This window comes from Bison bison, unplaced genomic scaffold, assembly GCF_000754665.1.
Source record: "Bison bison bison isolate TAMUID 2011002044 unplaced genomic scaffold, Bison_UMD1.0 scf7180017864519, whole genome shotgun sequence".
NCBI lineage: Eukaryota > Metazoa > Chordata > Mammalia > Artiodactyla > Bovidae > Bison > Bison bison.
The window spans coordinates 22,758,424-22,786,407 of record NW_011495072.1 but is presented as its reverse complement, the minus strand read 5'-3'; the positions used below and the strand labels follow the sequence as shown (position 1 = coordinate 22,786,407).

The following is a 27,984-nucleotide window of genomic DNA, read 5'->3' as shown; positions in this document are numbered from 1 at the left end:
ACCCAGCAATCCCACTTCTGGGCATACACACAGAGGAAACCAGAATTGAAAGAGACATGTGTACCCCAATGTTCATTGCAGCACGGTTTACAATAGCCAGGACATGGAAGCAACCTAGATGTCCATCAGCAGACAAATGGATAAGAAAGCTGTGGTACATATACACAATGGAATATTACTCAGCTATTTAAAAAAATGCATTTGAATCAGTTCTAATGAGGTGGATGAAACTGGAGGCTTTTATACAGAGTGAAGTAAGTCAGAAAGAAAAGCACCAATACAGTATATTAATGCATATATATGGAATTTAGAAAGATGGTAACAATGACCCTATATGCGAGACAGCAAAAGAGACCCAGATGTAAAGAACAGACTTTTGGACTCTGTGGGAGAAGGCAAGGATGGGATGATTTGAGAGAATAGCATTGAAACATGTATATTATCATATGTCATCATATCATATGAAATAGATTGCCAGTGCAGGTTCAATGCATGAGGAAGGGTGCTCAGGGCTGGTGCACTGGGATGACCCTGAGGGATGGGACGGGGAGGGAAGTGGGAAGAAGGGTCAGGATGGGGAACACATGTACACCCATGGCCGATTCATATGAATGTATCACAAAAAAAACCCCTCAATATTATAAAGTAATTAGCCTCCAATTAAAAAAAATTCTTTGGAGGGTGATTTTCTCCCAAACATTAGAGACTTTGATTTATCATAAAACTTTTCTTCCCTTTCTGATTTTCTAAGGCCAGATTAACTCTTATACAAATTTACCAAGAGAATCATGACTGAAAATCAAGTGGATTCAAATATTTCTAATATACCTGCTCAGAAAATGTAATTATATATATAAATACATATGTGTGTGTGCTTATTAGTTGCTCAGTCGTGTTTGACTCTTGTGACCCCATAGACTGTAGCCTGCCAGCTTCTGTCCATGGGATTCTCCAGGCAAGGATACTGGAGTGAATATCAGTCCTATTTTATGGAATAAACACGGTATAATTTATTCAACAACGTGTATCATGTATTCTATACAAACCTGCTTGTGCATACACATATACACACGCAGGTGCTACATATATACATATATATCATGTAATGGCATAAAAATCACAGATAACAGAGAAAACATAAATCCCTGTCAGAAATTTATTCAGTGATTACTTATCAAATGCTACTGTTTCAGACACTGAGGTCGGCATTAGGGACACCTCAGTGTATAATAAAGACAATTTTCTTGTCATCACAAAAATTAAGCCACTGGTTCAGAAACTCATACTGTCACATAATGATTTTGAGTAAGTGTTTTAAATGAATGGGGTTATTATGAGAGTTAAATGACAATGTATATGATAGTATTTTGTAAATTGCAAAATGCCATGCAATGTTACACATTAAGTATTTAAAGATATGTTCTCCAATGCTCATGTTCTGGAAATACACCATTGGAGTATGATTGACTATGAATGATTTAGGGTAAAATGCAGTGTGAGTAGGAGGTTTATAGACTTAGCTGACTTAAAGTAGGGAAAAAATATCCTCTAGAATGAATAGTCCCTGAATTTCTCTCATTACTGCAAATCCTTTTCTTCTTGCTTGTTGCTTCTCTCTCACAATCAAAATTTACCATAATTCCAGCAGCTGGCAGTTAAAAAGCTGTCTCTTGGTTTTCTTGCTGAGAGCTTACTCTTTTGTAGTTTTAAGTATGTTTATATTTGGGATTGAGACAGAACCTTGTTGAAATTATTCACTGTTTATTTTGGTTGTCTGCAATGGACATCTCATGTACCTCATAGGTTCCCACCCTTCCCTGCAAGTTAAGACTAAGGTATTCATTCTGGGCTTACTGGTGGTTGACAACTCTATGCTGAGTCACTCTTTGGAAATTGCCCCTGGCTAAAGAGATTAATTCACCTGAGAATCCTGCCTCTTTCTCTGGTTCAGTTCAGTTCAGTTCAGTTGCTTAGTCATGTCTGACTCTTTGTGACCCCATGGACTGCAGCACGCCAGGCCTCCCTGACCATCACCAACTCCCGGAGTTTACCCAAACTCATCTCCATTGAGTCGGTGATGCCATCCAACAACCTCATCCTCTGTCGTCCGCTTCTCCTCCTGCCTTCAATCTTTCCCAGCACCAGGGCCTTTTCCAATGGTAATGCACATCCAATAACTGATGTAGGGCCATAAAGGTTTGGCACTTGCCTCAGTTCAAAATATCTTTGGCCATCCCAACTTCAGAGGTCCCTGATGGGATAATCTGAGACGTGTGTTGGAATTGCCAAGAATTCAGCTTCCTCTGTCCATCCTGCTTCATTCTCCACGTCAACAGGTCCTTATCCAAATAACACTTCCCAACAAATAAACTTCCTGTGTATACATTTCTTTGTTAGGTTCACTTCCAGAGGACCTAAGCAGCATTAACACCGCAGAACATTATTTCACTGATAAAATAAATTGTATTTAAATGTACTTAGTTATCCACACATCTGGACATAAAAAACTGACTCACATAATAAAGTCTCATAATTTTTCCATATACTGAGATACTCCTATATTTGTTCATATATTTATTCATATCAAAAATAACTATATGCCTAATATATACTAGGTATAGTGAAAAAAAATAGAGATATGATGAGCAAAAAAGAAATGAATTCTCTGCTCATGCAGTTTACAGATAAGTTAGAGAGATGAACATTTGTCAAGTAATCACACAAAAATATAATATTTACTATGAATAACAACATCAAGGAAAATGTAGAGAACTGTTACATCTGAAGTACTGGGAAATCAGTGAAGGATAGCTTGAGTAAATGACCTTGCTGCTAATTTCTGAAGGACAACAGGAGTTAAGAAGGCAAAAAGTATTGAAAGTGAAAGTGCTGGTTGCTCAGTCATGTCCAACTCTTTGTGACTCATGAACTGTAGCCCACCAGGCTCCACTGTCCATGGAATTCTCCAGGCAAGAATATTGAACTGGGTTGCCGTGCCCTTCTCTAGGGGATCGTCCTGACCCAGGGATCAAATTTGAGGCTCCTGCATTGCAGACAGATTCTGTACCATCTGAGCCACCAGGGAAGCCCCTAAGAAGGCAAAAAAGAGGAGATCAAAAGCATTCCAGGCGAGAAAGTTATCTCTGCAAAGACTCCAAGAGCAGTGTTATCCTATTGGAAGGGAAAGAAAACTCTGATATCTGGAGATCAAGAAGCTGGGGAGCAGGGGTGGGAATTATCCCAGAGGGAGGCAGTAGAAATAAGAATGGCCTGCACTGTTTTAGTTTTAGTTTAGGATTTTGAATTTTATCCTATAAGAAATGAGAAATCATGGAAGTTTTTTAAAGCAATGCAATGACATGATCAAATGTATGTATTTTGAAGTATCACTCTGATTGCAGTATATGTATAATTGCATATTCATATACTCACTTGGGTGAATGTGTGAAAATCAACAAAGGCCAGTGATTTCTGGGCTCAGTCATTTCCTCCACATGCTAGCCTGGCTGATAGTCACCATTGTCATGGAAACCAAAACAGTGAGTTTTCTACCATGTATCAATATCATTGTCACTTATTATCTTCTAACAATTAAAAAGCAGGTCTCTATTTTTTTCCCCATGGACATGTAGTGAAGTTATAATATTATATTAGCTGCAGATGTACGCCATAGTGATTCATAGTACATAGTAGTTTGTACTTCTTAATCTTCTACCTCTATTTGCCCCTCCGCCTTTTCTTTCCCCACTGGTAACTACTAGTTTGTTCTCTATATCTGTGAGTCTTTTTCTGTTTGTTATATTGATTCTGTCCCAGGATCCATCTCTATTCGTCAGCAGGCAGGCACCAGATTTGGAATACTATAAAACCCACAGCTAGCCATGTCAGGAACTTGCCCCACCCACCAGCAGGCCAACACTACCCTTGGGAACTCTGATCTTCCAACCACTCACCCCAGAACCTGGCTCTGCCAGCCAGCGAGCCAGCACTAGCCCTGGGACCCCTTGTCCCAGTATTCCACAGTCAGCTTCTCATGACTTGGCCCCACCAAAGGGTGGCCAAGAGCTTCCACACAAAGCAGGGCCTGGCAATGCTTTGGTCTGACTGACAGCAGACTGACAGAAGCCACCCACAACCCACCACAACAGAAGTACTCATGCAGCAAGTAGAAGTGATACCTCTAGAAATACAGTTCTAGTGACCAGAGAGAGGGGAGTGCCCTGCTGGGAATCAGAGAACATCTTCTATAAAAGGCCACTTTTCCCAGCTCAGGAAGCATAAACAACTTATCAGATACACAGAGATTACAACAACTTAGGCAAAATGAAGCAACAGAGGAGCAAGATTGAACTCCATAAGAACTAAGTGAAGTGCAGATAGGCAGTCTACCTGATAAAGAGTTCAAAGTAATGATCGTGAAAATGAACAAAGAACTCAGGAGAAGAATGGATGAAGTGAGAAGCCAGAGGTTTTTACCAAAGTTAGAAAATGTAAAGAACTAACCAGAGATGAAAAATACAATAATTGAAATGAAAAATACACTAGAAGGAATCAAAAGTAAATAAAATGATAGAGGAACAAATTAGTGAGCTGGAAGATAGAGGAGTGGAAATCATTGAAGCTAAAAAGAAAAAAGAATGAAAAGAAACAACTGTTTAAGAGATCTCTAGAACAACATAAAACATAGTAACATTTTCATTATACTGGCTCTATAAGAAGAGAGAGAGAAATAAAGGGGCAAAAATATATGTAAAGGTATAATAGCTGAAAACTTCCTAGCCTGAGAAAATAAACAGGCATCCAGGTCCAGGAAGCACAGAGAGTCCCAGACAGGATCAACTCAAAGAGGACCCACCAAGACACCTTGAAATTAGAATGGAAAAGCAAAACTTAAAAAGAGGCTAGATTTTTAAAAACAGCAAGGGTATAACAAGGTACGTACTGGGAAACTCCCAGAAGGCTATCAACCAACTTTTCAGAAGAAACTCTGCAGGCCAGAAGGAAGTGGCCTAACATATTTACAGTGATGAAGGGGGGAAATCTACAACCAAGAATACTCTACCTGGCAAGGCTTTCTTTCAGATTTGATGAAGAAATCAAAAGTTTTACAGACAATAAAAAAGGAAAAAGAGTTCAGTACCACCAAACCAGTTTTATAAAAAATGTTAAAAGAGACTTCTCCAAGGGAAAAAGAAAAGACCAAACCAAGAAACATGAAAATCATGAAGGCAAATATGCAGTCAAGGTAGTAAATCTACCATGTATAAAGCTAGTAAGAAGACTGAAAGGTAAAAGTAGTAAAATCATCTATGTCTGCAATAAAACTTAAGGAATTCACAAAACAAAAAGTTGTAAAATATGATGTTAAATACAGTAGTAGTGAGGGGGTGGGAGTAAAAATGCAGGCTTGTTAAAATACTTGAAATTAAAAGATGGGTAACTAAAAAAACTATACGTATATATGTATTATATATCTAGATAGATAGATAAATATCTCATGTTAACCACAGACCAAACGTCTATAATACACACTTAAGAAAGAAAAATGAATCCACAAACAATTAAAGATAGTCATCAAGACACAAGATAAAAGAACAAAATAAGAAGAAAGGAACAATAAAGAGCTATAAACAACCCCCAAACAATTAGAAAAATGGTAATATATTCAGTTCAGTTCAGTTCAGTCACTCAGTCGTGTCTGACTCTTTGTGACCCCATGAATCGCAGCACGCCAGGCTTCCCTGTCCATCACGATTTCCCATCTCCCGTCTCCCAGAGTTCACTCAAACTCATGTCCATTGAGTCAGTGACGCCATCCGGCCATCTCATCCTCTGTCGTCCCCTTTTCCTCCTGCCCCCAATCCCTCCCAGCATCAGAGTCTTTTCCAATGAGTCAATGCTTTGCGTGAGGTGGCCAAAGCACTGGAGTTTCAGCTTTAGCATCATTCCTTCCAAAGAACACCCAGGGCTGATCTCCTTTAGAATGGACTGGTTGGATCTCCTTGCAGTCCAAGGGACTCTCAAGAGTCTTCTCCAACACCACAGTTCAAAAGCATCAATTCTTCGGTGCTCAGCTTTAACTTATCAGTAATTATTTTAAATGTGAATAAACTGGAATGCTCCAAAGGCATAGAAGAGCTGAGTGAACACATATAGATTGCCAACAGGCACATAAAAAGATGCTCAACATCACTAATCATCAAAGAAATTAAAATCAAAATCCCAATGAGATATCACTTCACACTTCTCAGAATGGTTATCTTTAAAAAGACCACAAATAACGTATGTCGATGAGGACATGGAGAAAAGGAAAGCTTGTACAGTGTTGGTAGGTTTGTAACTTATTGCCGCCAATGTGGAGTACAGTGTGGAGGTTCCTCAAAAACTTAGAACTAGACTACCATGTCATCCAGAAATTCCACTCCTGAGTATATATCTGAAGAAAATGAAAAGACAAATTCAAAAAGTATAGGTATCCTAATGTTCATAGAAGCCTGATTTACAGTAGCCAAATATAGTAGTGGCTTAAGTGTCCATCATCAGATGAATGAATAAATGTGAAGTATATATGTATATATAGAATAGAATACTACTAAGCCATGAGTAGCCAGGGAGCTATCAGGCTACCCTGGTAGCTCATGTGGTAGAGAATCTGCCTGCAATGCAGGAGACCCAAGTTCAATCGTTGGGTTGGGAAGATCCCATGGCGAAGGGAATGGCAACCTACTCCAATATTCTTGCCTGGAGAATTCCATAAACAGAGGAGCCTGGCAGACTACAGTCCATGGAGTCGCAGAGTCAGACATAACTGCACGACTATCACTTTCAGCCATAAAAAAGTGTGAAAGTTTGCCATTTGCAACAACATAAATGGACTTGAAGGAAATTGTGCTACATGAAGTGTCAGACATAGAAAAAACAAATATTGTATATTATCACTTATATGTGGGGGGGGAAAAATCCCAATGCTTTTAATCAAAGTCTGGAAAGAAAAACCTAAACCCTTCTTAATCAGTGGCTCTCTTTCTGCTTTCCAATATGAAACTGTAAAGATCCATTTTTAATCTTCTGAATAATGAATGACAGGCTATTCTTGTTCTTTGGTTTGTTTTCATGATCTCCATTTCCTCTATAGTGTGAAGTCCTTGTTAGTTTTGAGTGTGTCTTATCCTATCTTCCTCCATGCCTAAAGAGTACCTAGTAATAGTACATATAATTATGTTCAAATTCGTATTAATTATGGTAAAGCGTCTGCCTGCAATGCAGGAGACCCGGGTTCGATCCCTGGGTGGGGAAGATCCCCTGGAGGAGGAAATGGCAACCCATTCCAGTATTCTTGCCTGGTAAATCCCATGGATGGAGGAGCCTGGTATGCTACAGTCCATGGGGTCGCAAAGAGTCAGACACGACTGAGCGACTTCACTTCATTACTTTCTAAATATGACAGAGGTAACAGAAAACCTGAGAGGAAAAGATTTCTAGTAATAAGTGTATAAATAAAGGGTAATGGCAATTCACACACACAGACACACACAAAAATAAAGAATACAAGTGGATGATAAAAAAAGTAAAACTACATCAACCAAACTAGTAGTCAAAGAAATGACATTTAAATGATAATGAGATATAATTTTTCACCCATTAGACTGGCAAGGAAAATATAAGGCGTGGTCAAGGTGTTATAAAATTAATGGATTCATAAGACTCTATAATTACTAAAGTTTTGTATGGTATATAGTTAGAGCCATTTAGCAAAACACACCCAGATTTTAGGGCTTCCCAGGTGGCTCACAGGGTAAGGAATATGCCTGTGATGCAGGAGACATGGGTTTGATCCCTGGGGAGGGAAGATCCTCTGGAGGAGGGCATGGTGACCCACTTCAGTATTCTTGCCTGGAGAACTCCATGGACAGAGGAGCCTGGTGGGCTACAGTCCACAGGTTTGCAAAGAGCCAATCAGGACTAAAGTGAAAGAACATGCCCTCACCAAAATTTTAAACATGTGCATTACCTTTGTTCCAACTTCATTTTGGATATATTTGTGTCTTTAAAAAAATAATACTTCTATGTACAATTTACATAAAGTATGGCTCATTCCAAAGTTGTTTATGCAAAAGCAAAAACATAACATCATAAATGTCCTACAAAAGGTGGCTGATCAATAACTGTATTGAATGGATACAGTTAAATTTTATTTAGTCTTTAGAACTGAGGTTGTATAATATTACCAACAGTGAAGGGCACTGACAGTATATTAAAGAACATATGAGATTATATGGCCTAAATATACTTGGATAAGTAACAAGCACAATTAGTTAATTATAGGAAAAAGTAAAATATATCTTAAAAACTCTGTTGCATTATAAGCACATATACCTTTTATAAATTTGTGTGTGTGCATGAAAGAAAGACCTTCCTTACTCCTACCATGGTGCTTGGCACATGTTAGGCTCACTGTAATTTTCATATTTTACATTAAAAATGGTAAAGAACCTGACTGCCAATGAAGGAGACAGAAGAGATGTGAGTTTGATCCCTGGGTTGGGAAGATCCCCTGGAGGAGGGCATGGCAACCCACTCCAGGATTCTTTCCTGGAGATTCCCATAGACAGAGGAGCCTGGTGGACTACAGTCCATAAGGTCGCAGAGTCAGTCATGACTGAAGCAACTTAGCACACATGCAAAAGTGTCTATAATGTTCTACAGTCCATTCTATGAAAATAACTATTCATATCATAGTCCTGAATTAAAATTTTGTACTAGTTATAGAATCTGGCAAATAGATTTATAATATCATGGTCCTGGCTACAATTTTCAAGTTGTGTCATTCTATCAATTCAGTTGCTCAGTCATGTCTGACTTTGCAGCCCCACAGATTGCAGCACACCAAGCCTCCCTATCCTTCACCATCTCCCAGAGCTTGCTCAAACTCGTCCATTCAATCAGTGATGCCATCCAAGCATCTCGTCCGCTGTCATCCCCTTCCTCTCCTGCCTTCAATCTTTCCCAGCTTCAGGGTCTTTTGCAATGAATCAGCTTTTCTCATCAGGTGGCCAAAGTATTGAAGCTTCAGCTTCAGCATCAGTCCTTCCAGTGAATATTCAGCGTTGATTTCCTTTAGGATCGACTGGTTTCATCTCTTTGCAGTCCAAATTGTAGAAACTGACAAAGAGTGAACACTGCTTAAAGTGAAAGTGAAAAGGAAAGTCAAGTCGCTCAGTCATGTCCGACTCTTTGCGACCCCATGGACTGTATAGCCTACCAGACTCCTCATCCATGGGATTTTCCAGGCGAGAATACTGGAGTGGGTTGCCATTCCCTTCTCCAGGAGATCTTCCCGACCCAGGGATTGAACCCGGGTCTCCCGCACTGTAGGCAGACGCTTTACCATCTGAGCCACCAGGGAAGTCTCATCTAACAAGACAAAATAAATTAAATATTTGAATAATATCCCATTACAACATAATTAATTGAATGCATTGATTTATTTGAATTTTAAAGTGATACTTAGACTTTTGCTCCAAAACCTTTTTGGCTTCCCAGTTCACTTAGTAAAGTTCATAGTGCCCATAAGGCATCAATGATCTAACTCATTTATTCCTCTTCTCCTACTTCCTGATGCTCTTATTCACTCCAACTCTTCTACTTGCTGTTCCCTGTGCCTGTAGTGATATTCTACCAGCAATTTTAACAGCTAGCCTCTTATCAGCTTCAAGCTTTTATGTAAAATTCACCTTTTTGGTAAGACCTATTCTGACTACTACATTTAAATTGCAGCTCTCATTTGTCCCATTCACTGTACCTCTTTTCTTACTTTATTGCAAACTGGTATTCTATTTATTTTAATTATGTGTCCATTCATCATCTACCTTAAGTTCTATAAGGTTGTTTTGTTCACTGATGTTCCCCCATTGTCTGGACTAACTGCCTAGCACAGTGTATATGCTCCACAAATATTTCATGTGAATGGATGATACAACTAGTGTATTATGGTCTCTTTTCATTCTTTTCCTACTTTGTATTAGCATTTAATATTGAGTATTGTAGATCTATTTTTCTATCTTACCCATCAGAGAGAATTATTCAAGGGCAAATACTATGTCTTGTTAACCATTGAATCCTTAGCTTATATAGTGTCTAGAAATAAGTAGGTGTACCCAGATATGTGTTGATCGAAGGAATAAATGGGTTGAAAATCAGCATGTTTATTTTTCCAGTAGCACTTGCCCAATTACATCGTTAAACATTTAAAAGTTGAAATTCATCATGTATGGCAATCACAGAAACTCCAAGCTAGTAGCTTACTCTGAAACATGTTTCCTGTTCTCATTCTTGCCTTAGCAACTTACTTGGCAACATTTGACAAATATAGTCAATGTGTAAAGTACCTAGAGTAGTCTTTTCAGTACATTTGAAAATATTGTTCATTTTCTTATTTCATGTCTTAAACATTCAAAGAATTTCATTAGTTTTTTTTTTTGTTTTTTTTGGGGGGGGGGGGGGTATCCTGAGTAGTTTCTTCTCCATCTATTGAAAATGTTATCAGATTATACTTTAAAAAAAAATTGCATCCAATTTGCAGAATGCAAGAGAACAATTATTTGGTAGTGTTGGAGAGCAGAATTTGCCACCCCAAAATATGTCTCTTTGGCATATTATTTTAAATTGGTTATTTTCTGAGAAACAGCAGACATGAAAAGGGCTAGAAAACCAGGTAGGTGCCCTTTTGTAAGAAACATATTTATAAGAGGAATGTCCATTTTAATAAGGGTGTCTTTATTTCTGTGCCTGGAAGAGGATAACCAAGTATTTTATCAGTGGAGAAAGTAGTGCCTTAAATCTGCATCACAATCACTTTGTTTACTAAGCTTTTCCTAATAACCTCCTAAAACTGACTCTCTTACCCTCAACATCTTCCTTTGTCTTTAGCTGAAGATGCTGCTTAAGTTGAGCGCTTTAGCCATTTGGGCGAGTTATTCAGTTTCTCTGGGTCTCTCCCATGTATACATGTTACAAAATTTTTGTTTGATTTTCTCTTGTTAATCTGTCTCATGTCAGTTTAATTCTTAAGGCATCCAGAAGAACCTAGGAGGGGAGGGGAAAATTTCTTCCTACCTAACACAGTTTGTGTCACAGGCAGAATTATTACTCCATAAGTGTTTTAACTCTCTTTTAGAAGCACTGGCTATTACATGTTTGTGCCATTGTATGTGACATGTGTCTGTGCATATATAGATGTATTTTATCAGTCAGTATATGTTTTAGATTTGTTGTATAAGGTTAGTCATTGCTGAACTCATAAACTTGGCTATCTTGTTTTAGATTTCAGTTGAAAGATTTTCTTTTAAATATTGTCCTATTATTTTCTTTTTTTTTTTTTTTTTGGATATGAGAGATGGGAAGTTGAGGGAGACTGATTAGCATGACTCTTCCAAGTAGCACAAATAGATTTCACAATGTGATCTTTGGTAAATGTCCAAATGGATTTTAAAACTAAGTAAATTAAACTGCTTTTTATTGAGTCCCATAATTTATTCCAACCATCTGTGTCATACACACACAAAAGTTTGTTTCCTAAGGGCTTTAGATTATTTTTTTGTCACCCTCAGCCCCATCATTAGGATATAACAATATTAACATATTTCAGGATTGACTTTGGTTCCCTAATGAATATGATATATCTTTCAGTCAAGAAACATTTTTCAACACCACTGTTTGTAATTTGGAGATTAAAAAAATATGGAACCAAAAGCATTCTTTTGGCATCATATTTTCTATTTAAAGGCCACCAAATGTTTCTTTTTGAGAGATTGTATTGAATGGTTAGGATCTTGGCATCCACTGTTGTTCAAAGGAAAGATTTTCCTGGCCCACACTTGTTGTTGCTGGACAATGAATGACTGGAATGTGTGGACAGAGCCACCTTCCCATCTGTACTAGTCTTAACTATCATCGATTGATGTGTGGTGTCCTCTGTTGAACCATGCATGGTTAGTCATTAATTTTACTTAGAGCTAATAAAAATACATGCCTTTATTCATCATTTACTGTATGCCTTGGACATTGCATATAGTTTCTGATGTAATCATCACAACAATCAGAATTTACAGAGAAACTGATGCTTATGTCTTTTATTGGTATTTCTGTTAACAGTTTTTTTGATAGAAGGTATTAAAGCAATGTTAGAAATTTGTGGATTTTGTTTGTTATAAATGCATTATAATTTATAAAGTGCATTTTTAGTTTTGTTCAAGGAGAATGATACCTACTTTTAAAGTGCTTCTTTATATAATTATCTTTATATTGTGAAAAGAGGCTTTGTAAGGGTAAACTGTGTATCTTCTCAAGACTGAATCTAGGCATATCCTGGTTTCTTGCCCAAGACTCCTTCATTCAATACATCTTTCATCTTGAAATAGAGTTATAGTAACCTACATCCCCCTGCTTAGCTGCTGTTAAGTCGCTTCAGTCATGTCCGACTCTGTGCGACCCCATAGATGGCAGCCCTCCAGGCTCTGCCATCCCTGGAATTCTCCAGGCAAGAACACTGGAGTGGGTTGCCATTTCCTTCTCCAATGCATGAAAGTGGAAAAGTGAAAGTGAAGTCGTGTCCAACTCTTCACGGCCCCATGGACTGCAGCCTACCAGGCTTCTCCATCCGTCCATGGGATTTTCCAGGCAAGAGTACTGGAGTGACACCCTCCTGCAGATTCTACCTATTTTCTTAATTATATATCTATTCTATTCTATTCAGTTCTATTTGGTTCTATTCTGGTCTATCTGTAATCTATAATAATGCTGATGTTTAGGGAATTATATTATCTAAATGGTGGCTTTTCTGTGCTACAACAAGAAATATATAAGATAGATATATGTGTCAACCACGTCCCATGTAAATATATATATTTGCAGTTGGTATATATATAATAAATCCATGCTTATGTGATGAGCTCTGTCACAAATTTTCACAGAAATATAATATGTTAAATACTATGTCATCTTTCTCACATCATTTGCACAAAGTTAGATTGCTACATGTGTAACACAAATTTCAAAACAACTCATATGATGCAATGATACAAAAAGCAATTCATACTTTAAAGTAGATTGTTCTGAGACTGGCAAAAAAAACTGACTAAAGCAACAAAAAACAGAGAAAGATAAATGAATTTGGAATCATTTAGCCTAGAGAAGATAAAACTTGCTACATTTGAATAAACAATTGTATTAAATTTTTTTGTAAGAATAGTGAGCAGTTTTCTATTGTGACATCAGATCAAGAAATGAATTTAACAAACTACTGAAGAGTTTAATTGGCTTCAAGGAAAATCAATTTTATGCCAAAGTAATGAAATGTTAGAATGAACTACTAAGGAAGATACGAAGTCTTTATACTTGGAAATCAGCACAAAGAACATAAATGACTATCCCAACCCTCAAAGCAAGCTTGCTGCTGTTGTTTAATTGTTCAGTTGCGTCTGACTCTTTTTGTGACCCCATGGACTGTAGCCTGTCAGGTTCCTCTGTCCCTGGGATTTCCCAGGCAGAATACTAGAGTGGGTTGCCATTTCATTCTCTAGGGGATCTTCCTGACCCAGGGATCAAACCTGTGTTCCCTGCATTGGCAGACAGATTCTTTACCACTGTGCCACCAGGGAAGCCCAGAAGCAAGCTATTGGACAACAAGGTCTCAAGTGGCCTTTTCAAGACTTTTGTTTTACAAACATCATAACTCATTCCCTTTTCTTCTATCTCTCCCTGCCATTCATAACAATATCCTAAGCAATAACAATTTCTGGCTTTTCTTTTTAAACACATCTGATTATAAGACTATTAACTGCCATTTCTCTTTTACATTCCATTGTCAAGAAGTGAAAGCAATTTTATAAAGTGAACCAGTTTTTCAGGAAAAATACAGATTTCAAGGGCATCTATGTATGCACTTAAAATGAATTCTTTACATATGTGTAAAAACTAGATTGATGATTGAAAAATATTGTTAAATCATAACACTTCCCTGATCAAAACCAGCAATGGCTTCTCGTTAAAACTAAAGTAAAATCCACATTTTGTAGAATGGACTACGAGGCTTTTCAGGATCTGAAATTCTATTTCTCTGATCTTACCTCTTCCTATTCTTCTCCAGCTCACACCACTTCAACCACTCCGGGCTTACTACTTATCCAGAACACCAACTTCTTAGCTCTTCTTAGCCTTTGTCTTTGGGTTAATACGAAAATGATACTGAGCAGGTGACCACTCAACAATGTTGGATCAGGACATTTCACACTCGGGGAACAGTCAGTAAAAAGCCCTGAATGCTCCGTTTCTGTCATTTTCCCCTGAACATGCACAGACAGACATACACAGCAACGTCCGTCTTTCTCCTGAACTTTTTCTTTGCTGTATACTCACTGATGTTATATGTTTGTATACCTGTTTAGTGTCAGTTTCTCCTGTATCATGAGTACTATAATCCAAGACAGATTTCTTTAGAGATAGGTCTAAAGGTGAACTGGGAAGTACAATTTGCAGAAATTGTATCATTTAGTCCTCCTAAAATGAATCAAGGCTTATTGTCTTTGGGTAAAAATGTATTGTTAAAAAAAAACTTACAGTGAACTTCTTTCCTCAGTGTTAGAAAACATTTGCTATTTAAAAAATGTGATTCTCTCTCTAGATGTGAGAAGAATTTATTCCATTCCCTATTTGAGAATTTCATTGCCATTTGCATGTTGCCTGGAATACAAATTGTACTTAGTAATCAATCAGTGTTTAATTGCCGCTCAAGTAAACCCTTGTAATCAGACTTGCTATAAAAATGTTAAGGTGTGCAAAAAGCATAAGGTGGCATTTTCCCCTCCTTCTTATTATGCCTGTGTAACTTCCATTAATACTAATAGGAGGCACAGCTGGTCGTCAACAGGAGATTACAGGTTGCTGCTTAAATCATATTTTATTTTTATACCTTGGCAAGATTTATGTATTGAAATCAGTTGGCCAGATTTTTGCTGTTGTTAAGAAAGCTTTTACCCTGAAAGAATGAGATTGGGGGAGGGAAATGGAGTCTCATATTTTTTATTTTAGGAATATAAAGACTTGAAATCCAAGCAGCAGCTTGTCCTTATACAGCAAGTCTGTCTTACGCGTTAGCACCAGCTGGAGTCCCATTTCTAATTTGCTGTGAAGAATTAAGTGATTTGAGACCCATGCCCTGGAGTATTTGACCTCCAATGTCAACCAGCTAGCTTGCAATTCCCTTGGCTGGAAAGTTTCTCCAGAATTGATTTGAACTAACATCAGTTAAAATACTCTGCAATATAGTGGTAAATATCATTGCAAATCTGAGGATGGCTTTATAACCATAAAAATAAACACACTGTAGAATATTAAGGAAAGGAGTTTAAGAAACATGGAAAGCTTGGTGATCAGAAATGTTGTGATAATAGAACCTTTCACCCCAGGGTCATCTGTTTGAGTCCAGCACAGTTGGGTAGCATCACTGGCCGAAGGTGGTTGTTTGTGGCATATGTAAACTGTGTCAGTACTCTCAAGTTCATTTCTTTGTGGTCAAGTCTATTTGTTATAAAACAGCTAGTCCTGTTATTCTCAATTGCCACAGTGTTGACAATTCTAGAGGAGATTAGAAGGACTAATAAGTGTCCTCATTATCCCAGTGCAAACCAGTCTCCTTTTATCTCGGTCTTCCTTTTCTCATGTGTTGCCCTCTCCTGAATTGTCCATTTTTTCGCTGTACCTAATCTAGTACTTCAAGTCATTCAGCTCATTCCTTCTCCCTCTCCATAATACTTCTCCCAATAATCCTAGGGTTATTATTTTCATTTTCTCATTCTTAACCTTCCTTGGTATCCATTACCTGAAGATAAATATACCAGTATAAGTAACACTGTTACAGGTGGACAAACAAATGCCATCATTCCTGTAATTCTTCTTGAACTTCTCTATCCCTCTATTTTCTCCTCGTCCAGCTTCCACTATGGTTAATCAGCCATATCCCATGGAGCCATATCCTGTTTCTCACTGTAAAATCTTACCTGGCTCCTCACTCAGGTTCTGGGGCCCCTAGTTTGCCTTGCCTATCCTAACTTGCTGTACTATCTGCTTTAAGCCATGAAAGGTACAATAAAAGTTTATAACCAGGCCTGTCCCCAGCCCTTTGACATGATAAAGTAGATGAAGGAGAAAGTAGGCGGAAAGTGTCAATCATGAGGACAGATCAAAAGGTGTAGGTACCTTCCAAAAATCCCTGGTTGGAAAATTACATACTGATTACCCTTCATAATCTATTTTCTTATATTTACTAGAGTCATATGTTTGTTGGAGTATTTAGTACATTTAATATTACATTTCAAGTATAGTATGTGTTCATATAGCCTTATGATGTTATCCCCCAATTCTTTAACTTCTATATTTGTTATCAGAGTAAAACCACATAGTAGGACTGAGTAATAAAAGTAGCCATCTTTTGTTGAGAAATTACTGTGTTAGACAGTGCCTTGAGTCCATTATGTATATTTTCTCATTCAATACTTAAGTCTATCTCAAGAAATAGTATTATGCTTATTTTACAGTAAAGGAAATTGGGCCTTCAAGAGTTTAAGTACCTGACCAAAGTCAAACTGCCAGAAATATCAAGTTTTAGACTGAACACAGGTACTTCCAAATTCACAGACCATTTCTTTCATTAGAAAAATTCCCATAATGTCTTCAAATTCTAATATTTTGTGATTTGATCCATCTATTTAAGCACCTAAGGTCCAGAGTGATATTTACCACAATATATCAAGTTTGCTTCAAGGAAATACTAAGCATATGCATTTAACTCAGTGCTTTATTTAATATATGTGGTGAAATCAAAGAGAGTTATGTTTATGTGCCATTGTGAACACATTCTTGGTTGTTTAAGTCTTTACTCCATAGATACTGAGTGTAATAATCCAGTAAGTGACATATATTTCCTTTTTGTCTTAGAAAATACATAACACATTATTGGGCACTGAATAAATATTCAGCAAGTGCTTATAGCTGATATTCAAGTAAAATGAATAAATGTACAAAATTTAGAAGTTTGTAACCTGCAAAGTTTGATTTTTACTTGAAAGAAAAATGTATCCTATTTCCTACTTAGGTGCCTAAGACTGTATCCAGTCCACTAGTGATGTTTTAAGGGATATGTGATCATTTTTTATTTCTAATTTATTTTTTTCTGAATATGTAATAATAAAAATGTAAAAGAAAGTAAGGGAGAAAATATGTAACACATAATTCCACCATCAATGCTTTAATCTATGTCAATTTATACAATTGCTTTACACAATTGTAATTATTTTAATGACTTTGGTTTGTGACCTGATTTTTTTTCACTTAACACAAAATATGATATTTAGTAGATTCATGTAATTCTGTGTTTTGAGTGTTCTATAATACACTAGTAAGCATAGGTTAGGTTATGCTGTGATAACAAATTATGCCTGAAATTTCAGAGGCTTAAAACCACAGAGGTTTATGTCTTACTCATGGTGCATTTTGCCTGGAAAATCCCATTGCGGGGAGGAGCCTGGGAGGCTGCAGTCCATGGGGTCTCGAAGAGTCGGACATGACTGAGCGACTTCACTTTCACTTTTCATTTTCATGCATTGGAGAAGGAAATGGCAACCCACTCCAGTGTTTTTGCCTGGAGAATCCCAGGGACGGGGGAGCCTGGTGGGCTTCCGTCTATGGGGTTGCACAGAGTCGGACACGACTGAAGTGACTTAGCAGCAGCAGCAGCATGCTACATTTCCCATGTGGGTTGTCAGGGAACCTCTGCTCCATACAGTCATGCTGAGACCTAGTTGTCAGAGATTTTACTTTCTTTTGGTTGACTCTTCTGGACTATGTGACCTCCTGAGTCATGTAGCACTTTAAAAAGATGCAGGACGTTTTCATCTAAGCAATTAAATACCTAAACCAGAAATAAGATGTCAATTTCTACTCATAGTCCAATAGCCAAGAGTTTATTTTACTCTTCTAATTGCAAGGGGGCTGAAAAGTGTAAGGAAACATATATTTACGCTCATATATTTTATATATATTTTATATAATTAATCCTCACTTTTTTCCTTTAATATAATTCCTTCAGTTTTGTATTTAACAAAGATTTCTCAAAGTTATGATTATTAAGAAAGGCATTCTTCTCTTTTTTCAAACACTAATAAAAATGTAGTAGGTACTAACCTTTGACTTCAGACTTAGTTGGGTTCAACAAAAATATAACTCAATTTATTCTTTAATAGAACTCAGTTTTTATTCTGAATTCTTAATCAGTCAAATGGCAAAATCAAAATCTCACTCACTGTAAAACTTCTTTTCCCATTCAAATAGAATTGCTTCTACATTCTAGGCAGTTGACAAAGGGCCAGCAGCTTAGTAAGGACTGTGGGCACCTGATCCACAGTCATTTTCATGTTTCTCTGTGACAAGTAATGAGATGACCATCATCTATTCTGTTCACTGTCCATACATGTAAGTAGTTTCCTTCCCTTTCCTGAAGACAAGACCTCCAAGCATCTGTTCTCTCTCAGGTACTGTTGTGCTCCTATCAAACAGAAGGACCACATTATTCTGCTTCTGTAGCCACATTGGGAATGTGTCAGGAATGAGATGAGGGGAGGGTGGGTGCAGAAGAGGTAGAGCTCTGGTTCTTTTCTCAGATACCCACAAGTGACTTTTTTTTCATTCTTGATAGGAAAGATAAGGAATATAGAAATTGATCACATATTCTTCCTAGATATTATGGTGTAGCATAGCCTTGTTCCTGGATCTCAGGTTTTAAAAGAAAAAGATAAAATTTGACTCATTTTACTCATCTTTTACAACCCTTATTTGAGGCTATAATCCAACCAAATAAATGGAGGAAAGGCAAAAAAAAAAAAATGAGGAGAGTAAAAAGAAAAACGTCTACCAAATTAACAAAATATTATATTGTCACCTGCTGACCAAGTACACATAGCTGGTTTCTTCCAAGGAAGGTGGCCATGTTCTGAACCTGCAGCTATGTTATCTAATACATTCTGACTGCCCAGTGTTTATTTGGAATCCTAGAGCCAAAATTCTCCTGTAATAACTTGTGGCTCAATCATATTCTCAACATTAGAATTTTGCTTAAAGTCTCAAGTGTTCCCAGGAATAAATTTTATTATATATCTTTAGAAGTGGTGGTAGTGAAATGAGGGATTGTTGCTGTTTGTTCATTTGTTGGTTGATTGTTGCTTTAGAAGGAGCATTTTGTCTATCACTGTGGGTGGGAGATTCATTAGTTGTGGATGTGAATTCATTAATTGTAAATTAGTTGTGAATTCCCCCTCTTGCTTCATCTGGCTCCTGGGAAGGAAGCTCTGTCTTGTTTCTAAGGAATTATTCTCCAGTTCTCCTGCCCATCAAGCAAAGTTAGATAAATAGATGATGTTGTCATTCTGGTAGAGAGATTTTTGGCTGAACAGGCCCTTTTTGAGATATGAATTCATATGTTAAGAAAGAAGGGGTGAGGGATAGTAAAGGCCTCATGTTTTGGGAGTGGCATGAGAATGATAATTGCCCCTCAGTCCTGAGTAGAAATAGGAAATAGTGTAAAAAAAAGAAAAGAGAGTGCAGCTTCCATAGAGTAGAGGCCCTCTGAATAGGCAGGATCTTAAATTGAAGTTCCCATGAGTTCCTGGAAAGACTGAGCACTAAATTTCATGGTTTTTACGATCCTGGTAAATGTTCTCCACAGCTAAGCCAGATAAAGTAGAGGCTGACCTTTTGTGGAGCTACAATCATCAAATGCAGTATGCTGTCTAGGCAGGAGTTCTGATAAAAATGACACAGCATATAGTGAAAAGTCAAAGTGTATTTTTAGGTGACATTACATGGACTCTAAATAGCCTCTTTATTTTTTTAATAAGTCTTTGGTTTTAGAAAAATTTTGAATTCACAGAAAAGTTGCAAAGGTAGTACAGAGAGTTCTCATGTATCTCACATCTAGTTTTCATTATTATTTACATCCTAAATTAGTCTGGTACATGTATCAAATTAATGAACCGATATTGATCCACTATTACTAAATAAAGTTCAAACTTTTATTCAAATTCTCTTAGTTTTTACCTAATTTTTTAACTTTTGTCAGACCCTATCCACTATATCCTGTTCATACTTGGTTGACATGTCTCCTGGGATTCTTCTTGGCTCTGATAGTTTCTCAGAAATCCTTGTTTTTTAATTATTTTAACAGTTTTGAAGAATGCTGATTAGGTATTTTGTATAATGGCCCTTAATGAAGATTTGTCTAATGTTTTCATCATGATTACACCAGGTTAAGAGTTTTGGGGAGGAAGATCACAGTGATAAAGTGCCATTCTCATAGTATCAAGAGTGTATGGTAATAATCTGACATCACTTTTGATAGTAAACTTGATCATTTGATTGAAATAGTATTTGTCAAGTTTCTCCATTGTGAAGTTACTTTTTTTCTCTCTTTTTCCATACTGTATTTGGTGGTAGGGGGTGGCATGGAGTGATGGAGTCACTATAAAAGCCCATACTTGATATTTAGAAAATAGATCAGTGGTTGGTGGGTAAGAATGAATAAGTGGAGATGTATGTAGAAGAGACTGAGTGTGATCTATGCTTTGAAATAGAGGTCGGTTTGGATAGGCAGGAGGAACAGAAGATGGGGAGTTATGCTCCCTCATCCTTGAGGGCTAAGGATCTGTTTAAATACCTGGAGTTCTTCTGCATCATGTTCAGTCACTCAGTCGCATCCGACTGTTTGTGACCCCATGGACTGCAGCACACCAGGCTTCCCTATCCTTCACCATTTCCCAGAGCCTGCTTAAACTCATGTCCATTGACTCAATGATGCCATCCAAGCATCTCATCCTCTGTCATCTTCTTCTCCTCCTGCCCTCAATCTTTCCCAGCATCAGGGTCTTTTTCAATAAGTCAACTCTTTGCATAAAATGGCCAAAGTATTGGCACTTCAGCTTCAGCATTAATCCTTCCAATGAATATTCAGGATTTATTTCCTTTAGGATTGACTGGATTGATCTCCTTGCAGTCCGAGGGATTCTCGAGTCTTCTCCAGCACCATTATTCAAAGGCATCAATTCTTCATTACTCAGCCTGTTTTATTGTCCAGTTCTCACATCCATACATGACTACTGGAAAATCCATAGCTTTGCAAGGAAGCTTTTAAAATTTTCTACCAAGTATTTACTTATTCAATAATTTATTTATATTCATATGGACTCATGGATATTTATTTAATATTTAGACTATAATCCAATACGACTTTATTTTGTTGATCAAATTATTCCAACTTTAAACATTGGGAGCTCTTTCAATTGGCTTATGTGTTGCTTTGAAATTCCATTTGTGTGTGTGTGTTTGTGTGTGTGTGTGTGTGTGTGTGTGTGTGTGTGTGTATTAGTCCACTCAGGCTGCTACAACAGAATACCGTAGACTCAGTTGTTTAAACAACAGGAATTTATTTCTCAAGTTCTGAAGGCTTGGAAGTCCAAGAACAAGATGCTGACTCATTCAGTTCCTCTTTAAGGGCCCTCTTCCCGGTTTGCAAATGACTGCCTTCTTATTGTATCCTCACATGGTGGGGAGTGAGAGAGAGAGAGAAATAGAAAATGAGAGGGAAAGAAAGAGCAAGCTCTGATTAATCCTGTTATGTGGGCTCCACCTTCATCTAAACCTAATTATCTCAAAGCCTCCATCTCCAAATGGGTTTTCAGGGCTTCAGCATATCAATTGGAGGAGATACATTCAGCTTCTAACAGTGTGTGTGTGTCTTGGCACTTTCTTTCTGGCACTACACATGCTGCAAGATCATCGTGTTTATTTCCTGCACAGTCTGGAAGCAGCCATTTCTCCAAGGAGCCCTGGTTCACTTTATTGGAGAACGATACTAACCAAGATCTGGGCAGTAGATGTGCTGACTGCTGCTGAAGTACCATTGCTTCTAGGCCTTCTCAGCAGAAAAAGCAAGAAACCATGTGTATGTATACCAACTCTCTTGCAGATAAATATCTATAAATATTTCCTGTGTATCCATCTGTGACTGTATTAAACTAAATATCAGTTCATATTGAAGTCTTCAACTATAATTCATTACCAAATTGATCATCTAAACTTCTCCCCTTACTTCTCTGTAACCTCTTGTTCCAATAGTAAGAGACATAGCTTCCATCATCCACCATCAATTTTCTTAATTGTTCAATTTCAGTGTACATGTATAGCAGTACCAGAACTGCTAACCCACAATCCAGTGAGAAGCAACTCTAATACAAAGTTTTGTGGTCACTTTTGCCTAGTTTTACAGACTCTGCTAATTTCCAAAGTTGCTTTGGTAAGCACCTATTCCCCCACTTCCTTCAGTGAGGTTATTTTGTGCTTTGGAATGCAGTTAGATTTCCTTGTCACAATCTGCATTCTATCTTGGGACCTCTTGATTTCCTAAATAATTTCTTTTTAATTTGCATACATTGAGGTTTACTATTTGTGTTGGAAAGTTCAAATGCTATTAGTATCATGCAGAATAGCTTAATTGTCCTAAAATATCTATTTTATTTCATCTATTCAAACCTTTCCTCTTCTGCAACCCTTGGCAGCTACTGGTGTGTTTACCCATTCTACAGTTTTGTGTTTTTCAGAATTTCATACAGTTGGACTTATATAGCATGTAGCCTTTTCAGACTGACATTTTTCCTTTAGTAATGCACATTTAAGATTCATGCATATTTTTCTATGTCTTGCTAGCTCATTCCTTTTATCATTGAATAGTATTCCATTATTTGGATATACTACAGTTTCTTGAACCTTTCACCTACTGAAAGACGTCTTCATTGCTTCCAACTTTTAGTGATTATGAATAAAGTTTCTAGAAACATTCACATGTAATATTGACTTTTAGCTTTATCTTACTTTTAAAAATTTTGACATAATCCACACACCACAAAATGCATGTATATTTAAGTATTTTTAGTACATTTACAATGTTGTGTAACCATCACTACTACCTAATTACAGAATAATTTCCCCACCCCAAAATGAAAGCTTGTACCGGAAGTTACTCCACAGTCTCCCTTGCCCCTAGTCTCTGGCAACCACTAATCTACTTTGTGTCTCTATGGCTTTGTCTATTCTAGCTGGCATTTTGAATACACAGAATCATACCATATGTTGCCTTTTGTTCCTGACTTTGATAACTTATTATAATGTTTCATAGTTCATCCCTGTTGTACCAGGTATCAATACTAATTGCTATCTTATGTCTGAACAATGGTTCATTATATGTATATATCCATATATTCATTATATCCATAGGTATATATCCACATATATATACATATGTTCATTACATGGATATAGCATATTTGTTTGTCATTTCTTCAGGTGATGGATGTTTGGGTTGTTTCTACTTTTTGGCTATTAAGAATGGTTTTGCTAGAAATATTTATGTACAGTTTTTATATGAATGTATATCTTCATTTCTTTCAGGTCTATTCCTAGGAGTGGAATTGCTGAGTCACATGCTAACTCTATATTTTACTCTTTGTGGAACTGCCAAACTGTTTTCCAAAGCAGTCATACCATTTTAAATTGCCCCCACCAATGTATGACAGTTTCAATTTCTATCCTCACCAGTACTTGTCATTGTCCATTATTTTTATTATAACCATCTAAGGGGTATGGCGGAAAAGGCAATAGCAACCCACTCCAGTCTTCTTGCCTGGAGAATCCCAGGGACAGGGGATCCTGGTGGGCTGCTGTCTATGGGGCTGCACAGAGTCGGACACTACTGAGGTGACTTAGCAGCAGCAGCAAAGGGTATGGAGTAACATCTTACTGGAGTTTTGATTTCCATTTCTCTAATGACTAATGATGTTGAGCATATTTTACTGTGCTTCATTGTGCATATTTTTGTCTAAGCATAGTTTTCAAATTAATTTGGCAGATACCTAGAGGCATTATTGCTGGATTTTGTGTTAAGACTACATTGTATTTATTTTTATTCAACCAAATAGATATGAATTGCAATGGATATTTGTGGAAAAACTCCTACCTGTTATAGACTATGGCAGCTAGCCATTTGTTAGCTAGAGAGGAGAGAAAAAAATACCTATTACCCTGTGTTGTTCTTCCCTGAGTGTGGGGAGGAGATATTTCACCCGCTGGGAGCTTGGCAGATTGTTGGGGTACTTTGGTTTAACGATGACCAGTATGTGCTGCGGGCATTTATTGTCTGAGGCTCAATCAATGTGGTGCAGTGTGTGAAAGAGTATTGCACAGTTAAGAAATACCCCATCTCAGATATCACTGAACATCTCAAATGAAAACACAGCCAGCCATATGAGTCAGCAGAAACCAGATGGCTGAGAAAAATGAGGAGTAGAGCTCAAAATTTGCAACTGATGGAAAGAAAATCGTGGTTAAAGACAACTTTCTGGGACTGAGAGTTGATATGATCTTCTTCATAGGGATGCCTTGAGTCATGTCATCTCTGAGGACAAATAGTCTCCATTTGATGACCCCAGGGCCAACTTGAGATTCTTGTTTTTTTCATTTATGTTTTATGTCTTCATCTTGACCACCTAAGATGTAGATTACCTAAGTGTGTGTCTGGTTTTCCAATCAGGAGTTGCTAACTAACATACCATTTTTTCTTCCCCATAAAGATGTGAAAAGGGTTGGAACTTGAAGAATGAGGTCCACTTTACTCTGAAGTTATCCATTATAAGCTGTTAGGACTAATATTTGCATGTGGTTAAAACATTACAGGTAATTGTGGTATCTTTAAATATTAGCATGGTAAATTAATTATTTGGGTTACTTTGATTAGTCATATTTTTTTCTATGCGATTTTACTAAATTTTGAGAATACTCAAAATTATGAAATGGAAGCCAGTCTCATCAAATATTTGGGAAGGAGAAAAAAAGCCAGTACTATGCAAGCTTACTCACACTGTGTGGCAATTTATTTTAGAAAGCTTAATATTTCAGTAATGCATTCAACATTATAAATCATGAATTAACACAGAAAAAAAGTGAAAACCCTATTTAATTGCCATTGGTAGGAATTATGGAGAAGGAAAGTGGAGAGTGAAAAAGTTGGCTTAAAGCTCAACATTCAGAAAACGAAGATCATGGCATCCGGTCCCATCACTTCATGGGAAATAGATGGGGAAACAGTGGAAACAGTGTCAGACTATTCACTGGGCTCCAAAATCATTGCAGATGGTGACTGCAGCCATGAAATTAAAAGACGCTTACTCCTTGGAAGGAAAGTTATGACCAACCTAGATAGCATATTCAAAAGCAGGGACATTACTTTGCCAACAAAGGTTCGTCTAGTCAAGGCTATGGTTTTTCCTGTGGTCATGTATGGATGTGAGAGTTGGACTGTGAAGAAGGCTGAGTGCCAAAGAATTGATGCTTTTGAACTGTGGTGTTGGAGAAGACTCTTGAGAGTCCCTTGCACTGCAAGGAGATCCAACCAGTCCATTCTAAAGGAGATCAGTCCTGGGATTTCTTTGGAAGGAATGATGCTAAAGCTGAAACGCCAGTACTTTGGCCACCTCATGCAAAGAGTTGACTCATTGGAAAAGACTCTGATGCTGGGAAGGATTGGGGGCAAGAGAAGGGGACGATAGAGGATGAGATGGCTGGATGGAATCACTGACTCGATGGACGTGAGTCTGAGTGAACTCCGGGAGTTGGTGATGGACAGGGAGGCCTGGCATGCTGGGATTCATGGGGTTGCAAAGAGTCGGACACGACTGATCAACTGATCTGATCTGATGGAGAAGGAATTAGCAACCCACTCCACTACTCTTGCCTGGAGAATCCCATGGACAGAGGAGCCTGGTAGGTTACAGTCCATGGGGTTGCAAAGAGTCGAACATGACTGAGCAACTTCAATTTTCACTTTTTTTTTTTAGGAATTATAGCTTAAGTTATGGTTAAAGTAGAACTTTGTCAAAAGAATAATTCTGTACATACTAAAGAAATTAATTTCCATATATTTGAATTTTGCATGTTACCAAATGGGGAAGTCATTTTCCTCCTAGTGATTAGAGCTTGGAATACATTGTTTTGTATTACTAGCTGCCAATGCAATAAGTAGTGATTAAGCCATGTGGTAGTCTATTCCATTGGTGGCCCCCGATAATCAGTCTGCTGGTATTGTCCCCTTATACAATTCTCTCCCTGTGAATATGGGCTGGACTAATAATGTGCTTGGCTTCTCAGGTGGCTCAGTGGTAAAGAATCTACTTGCCAATGCAGAAGATGCGTGTTTGATCCTTGGGTCAGGAAGATCCTCTGGAGAAGGAAATAGCAACCCACTTCAATATTCTTGCCTGGAAAATCTCATGGACAGAGGAGCCTGGTGGGCTATAGACCATGGGATCGCAAAGAGTAGGTCATGACTTAGAGACTACACAACAAAAAAATAATATGCTTAACTAAAGGAATAGGTCTGAGATGACTGTGCCAGTTCCAATTTATGCCTTAAAAAGTCAGGCAGCTTCCACTTTTGCAGTCAAGGGAACTTTGGGCCTCTGGACAAGAAATTCAGCTATGCTTTTAGAAAGGCCATGAGAAGAAGAAGCAGGGAGAGTGAGAGGCCCTGAGGGTAGATGGGAGAGAGAGATGCCTAGCTTTCTCAACCTTTCTACTGCCCACAGCTGACTTGCCTGCTGAATTCATCCACTAAAGTGACCAGCAACAGACTATCAGAAGAATTGGAAGTTGAGCCCAGCCCAGACCACACACTTGTAAGCAAATGAAATAGTTGTTTCAAGCCAGTAAGTTTTGAGATGCTTAGTTTTGAAGCAATGAACAACCAGAAAAAACACCTACTAAATATCTGACACTGCATAGGTTGCCAAGGATGCACATGAATAGATCATGGAGTGATGCAAGTTTGGCTTCCAGGTTTATTTTATTTCATTTAAATTTTATTTTATTGAAGTAAGAACACTTAACCTGAGATGTATTCTCTTAACAGTTTTTAAGTGTAGAATATGGCATTGCTGACTATAGGTACAGAGTTCTATAGCAGATCTCTGGAACTTGTTCATATTGCCTAAATATGCCTACTGATTAATAACTCCTGACTGTGTGTGTGTGTGTGTGTGTGTGTGTGTGCACTAAGTTTCTCACTAATGTCTGACTCTTTGCAACCCTATGGACTGTAGCCCACCAGGCTCCCCTGGGTTTCTCCAGGCAAAAATACTGGAATGGGTTTTCATGCCTTCCTCCAGGGATCTTCCCAACCCAGAGATCAAACCCATGTCTCATGTCTGCTGCGCTGGCAGGTGGGTTCTGTACCACTAGTGCCACCTGGGAAGCCTTCGTCTTGAGTATAGTATCCATCTTTTCACTGAAATTTTTAGAAATTACACTTTTTGTCGGTAATGTATTTGAGCTGCATTTTAGGTTATCCAACGTAGAGCACAGAATATCAATTATATTTAGGATTTTTGTGGGTGAATGGGCTGCCGTCTATGGGGTTGCATAGAGTCGGACACGACTGAAGCAAGTTAGCAGTAGCAGCAGCAGCAAGTCTTCATCTTCTAATAAGTAGCTTATAAATGAAGTTTTGGAATGCATTAATTTACTAGGTATTATCCGTATTATCACATATAGTACTTCTAGGTATAATTATTAGTTATTGCAGTAATTCAGGAAAGAGAAATTTGGATCTGCCTGAGAAGTTCAAGAAAGATGCAAGTCACTTAGGTACCCAGAAATGATAGGAAGGAAACAGTTGGAATGAGCCAGGTGTAGAAGAACAAGACAAACATTCTAAATGAGGTCTGACATGCTCAGAGACACAGCAGTATGGGCGAAGATGTGTCTCAGAAGGTAATAAGGACTTGGTTTAGAATCATACCGGATGGGTTAAGAGAATTTCTAAGAAGTTACTAAAAG

The 27,984-nt window shown here is 37.7% G+C and overlaps 1 long non-coding RNA gene across 1 annotated transcript in view; it reads left to right on the top strand.

Moving 5' to 3' along the window:
* The window catches only part of LOC104981745, a 37,793-nt gene extending 12,594 nt beyond the window's left edge, over window positions 1-25,199 (top strand). The window contains exons 4-5 of the long non-coding RNA XR_824409.1: window positions 21,901-22,045; window positions 23,548-25,199. This is a non-coding gene — a long non-coding RNA (uncharacterized LOC104981745). The remainder of the gene's footprint in view (window positions 1-21,900; window positions 22,046-23,547) is intronic.
* The last annotated feature ends 2,785 nt before the right edge of the window (window positions 25,200-27,984 follow it).